A 4452-nucleotide genomic window follows, 5' to 3' on the forward strand; every position below is an offset into this window, starting at 1 on the left:
TTTTAAATTTGTTTATAAAAATTTAAATTGTTATATTTTATCAAATATTATTAAATATTTATTATTTTAAGGAATAACTGAAGTCGTTCTGGCCATTGAAGGAAATTATAATTTGAAAAATCTCAAATTCTAATATTTTGACACAAACATTGTTCATCACAGTGGTTATTATAAACTTTTAAATTATTTTTGCTATTAAATGTCATTCCAACGTTACTGGGAAACGCTTTTAGCCAAAAAAAAAATTTTCCATTGATAATAATTTCATACGAACAAATATCCTTTACTTTGCAACTTAAGTTGTAGTCTTACATATACTAATTATTATTATATTTATATAGGATATAAGTAATATATTTTTCATTAATTCTTCTAATCATGTATATGTTTTAAATATTTTTGTCATTGAGGTCTTGAATATTATTAATTTTTTCTTTAGCTACATTAATAATTTCAACAATAAATAATTTTCTTTAACTTTAACAAATAATAAGATCAACAATATGAGCAAAATAAATCGCAAAAATATAAAGTTCGAACTGCTTTCAAAATGTATCTCAAAATTTAATTTTTTCATATTAAACTACATATTTTCATGACTTTTTCTTTTTTGAAATAATTAGTAATAGTTACTCTTATTTTTTCATATATTCTTTTTTGTTTATTTGCAAACATCATCAAGTTTTTAATTATTTTTGCTTTTGCTTAATGCAATTCAATGAAAAAGACAGACCTACTTTTTGTGGTGCCATCTGTTGGCTTAGTTTGTCCAACATTTCCCCTCCGGATCGTAAGAAAACTACTACTACATCACATACACGGTCGAGGCAGGGGGCTGCTTGTCACTTAAAATAAAATTATAACTCCCTAATGCAGCTTCCAAATGTTATTAGTCATGGCCGTCGACATTTAAACAAAAGCCGGAATGTAAAAAAAGTCATGACCGTTCACATATACAATCAGGTATTTTTACTTCAACCACCAACTAACTTCACTTCGTTTAATATAGAAAATCTAGAGATAATTTCTTCGAACGCCGAGGCATCAATTTTGATGCAAACGGTCACGACTTGGTTTTTACATCCCGGTTTTGATGGTTTGAATGTCATGCAGGTTTTGACTAATCTAAGATTTGGAAATTATATCACGCCAAATACAGTATTTATTTTAAGACAGGTGACTGACAGTTTTTAGACGACACTTCACGTCAGTGATCGCAGATCTGAAACCAGATGTGGTCCAATACTATGACAGGGCTATGTCCGTGTGAATATAGTAGGAGACGCTGTAAATGACTGAGTTGCGCGCGCAACCCATTTCTCCTCTTCTGAATTTGAAAACTCGAAGTTGCACCATTGCCGATCGGAGCACTTCGGCGATTCTATTTATGTATCTATCTGCTAACTGCTTTGAAATAAATTCAGAAGATTGAGATATTGAGATATTGAGATTTTAATATTTCCAGATTTCGATGCTGGCGTTTCTCATGATTTGATTAGATCGCGCGCCTCTTGATATGCGTATATCTTGAGGTTATGTTATTTCATGTATAAAATATAAATTATATAAATATTAATACTATTATATATAAATATATGCGTATATTAATAATGATAATATTATAATTATGTTATATTATAATAGTCTTATTCATATCTTGATCCGCATTTGAAAGAAATTCAAGAAATTGGCGATTTTGGAATTCATCTCGTTTGGATAAAAACTCAATTATTTGATTGAAAAATTAATTATTTTGTTGAAAATTCAACTATTTTGTAAAAAAGTGATCTGTTCTATCAAAAGTTCAACTACTTTTTAAAAATTTTTTTTATTTTTTTTATTTGAAGGTTCATCTCATTCGTTGAAAATAGATTTTTGAAACTGACAATCCATACCATTTTTGGTTAAGAAATCATGTGTTTTGTTAAAAGGTCGTCCTTCTTTGCAGAAATTAAATTGTTTTATGGAAAATGTATACTTTTTGATTAAAAATTACATTTTTCGGTTGAATTATCAACTATAAATATGTTTTGGTTGTAAAGTCGTTCTGTTGTAAATGCAACTTTTGTTAAAAATTAAAATCATAATTTTTGGGTGGAAATACTCTTTTTTTTAAATTAAACAATTTCGTTGAAAGTTCATGTCTTGTGTTGGAAATTGACCTTGTTTAGTAGAAATTTAATCTTTTTGGTTGAAAATGTATCATTTTTGGTCAAAATTGCAATTGTTTGGTTAAAATATCAACTGTACATCTTCTTGGGTTTGAAAATCGATTATTTCACTAAGAGTTGAACTAATTTGTAAAAAAAATACGTTTCTTTAACAAGGTTTTTTAATTATGGTTAAAAATTTAACTATTTGGTTGAAAGTTTAACTCTTTCATTGAAAACTCATATTTTTTGCTTAAAAAATTCAACTTTTTGTAGATAGTTCGTCTTTTTTACTTTAAAATTAAATAATTTCTTTAAAAATTCATGTATTTTGTTTAAGATTTGTCTTTTGTTGTAGATCATCAATTTTCTTGGTAGCAAATTCATCTGATTGGTTGAAAATTTAACAACTTTGTTCAAAATTAATTTTTTCTGTTAAAAATTATTTATCTTTATCCTAAAATGTAACTATTATATGATTGATAAAAAATTAATCGTATATATTGGTTAAGTTGGAAAATCTTTTTTTTATAGAACATTAATCTTCTTGATAAAAAATTCACCTTTTCCCTTGGAAATTTAACAATTTTGTTGAAAATTCGTTTTTTTTCTTGTTCAGTTCAATTTTTTAGCACAGTTTTTATCTGGAAATTGTACTATTCCATTTTCGGTTAAAACTTTATCCTGTACATTTTATTAGTTAAAACACCAATTATTTGATAGAAAATTAATTTATTTTTTTGAAAAGTAAACTTTTGGGTTGAAAATTGATTTATTATGTTAATTCGATTTTTTTCCTAAAATTAAAAAAACTGAAAACTCAACTGTTTTGTGAACAAAAATTCTTATTGACTGAAAAGTCAACTCTTGTGTAAAATTAATATCTTTTTGGATGAGTTCAACAGTTTTTAATTAAAAATTAAAACTTTTTTTGTTGAAGATTTATCAATTTAGTTGAAAATGTAATTATTTTGTTGGAAATTTGTTATTCTTTTTTTTTTTTAGTTGAAAATTCAATTATTTTGATAGCAAGTTAATTTCTATTATCTCTAAATAACAATGCAAAAATATTAATCTGGAATAACTTAAAATAAAAACAATGTAACTTTTATTTTAAAAAGTTTTTAGTTAAAAAATTAATTTAATCGTTCAATTTTTAAAGTTACGAACTGAAATTTTTTTGAATTATTATCATTTTGAACCTTAAAAATAATAGCGTAATTTTTATTTTTTAACCAGAAATCTCTAAAATGTTAAAGTCATAAAAATTTAAAAATGGTAATTTCCTGTTTTAAAATAATTTAATTTAAAAAATTGTAAAATTAAAAGGTGTTAAAGGATAAAGTTTCAATCAAAAATGGAATAATACAATTTCCAGATAAAAACTGTGCTAAAAAATTGAATTGAACAAGAAAAAAAACGAATTTTCAACAAAATTGTTAAATTTTCAAGGGAAAAGGTGAATTTTTTACCAAGAAGATTAATGTTCTATAAAAAAAACGATTTTCCAACTTAACCAATACATACGATTAATTTTTAATCAATCATATAATAGTTACATTTTCAGATAAAGATAAATAAGTTTTAACAGAAAAAATTAATTTTTAACAAAGTTGTTAAATTTTCAACAATTCAGATGAATTTTCCACCGAGAAAATTGATGATCTACAAAAAAGGCAAATCTTAAACAAAATACTTGAATTTTTAAAGAAATTATTTAATTTTAAAGTAAAAAAGACGAATTATCTACAAAAAGTTGAATTTTTTAAGCGAAAAATATGAGTTTTCAATGAAAGAGTTAAACTTTCAACCAAATAGTTACATTTTCAACAATAATTAAGAAACCTTGTTAAAAAACGTATTTTTTTACAAAGTAGTTCAACTCTTAGTGAAATAATTCAACCGAAAAATGTAATTTTTAATCAAAAAGTGTAAATTTTCCATAAAACAAGTTAATTTCTGCAAAGAAGGACGACCTTTTAACAAAACACATAATTTCTTAACCAAAAATCGTATTGATTGTCAGTTTCAAAAATCTATTTTCAACGAACGAGATGAACCTTCAAACAAAAAAAAATAAAAATTTTTAAAAAGCAGTTGAAGTTTTGATAGAAAAGAGGACTTTTTTTTATAAAATAGTTACATTTTCATCACAATAATTAATTTTTCAATCAAATAATTGAGTTTTTATCCAAACGAGATGAATTCCAAAATCGCCAATTTCTTTAATTTCTTTAAAATGCGGATCAAGATATAAATAAGACTATTATAATCTATCATAACTATAATATTATCATTATTA

The sequence above is a fragment of the Belonocnema kinseyi genome, chromosome 2 (assembly GCF_010883055.1).
Source record: "Belonocnema kinseyi isolate 2016_QV_RU_SX_M_011 chromosome 2, B_treatae_v1, whole genome shotgun sequence".
NCBI classification, from domain to species: domain Eukaryota; kingdom Metazoa; phylum Arthropoda; class Insecta; order Hymenoptera; family Cynipidae; genus Belonocnema; species Belonocnema kinseyi.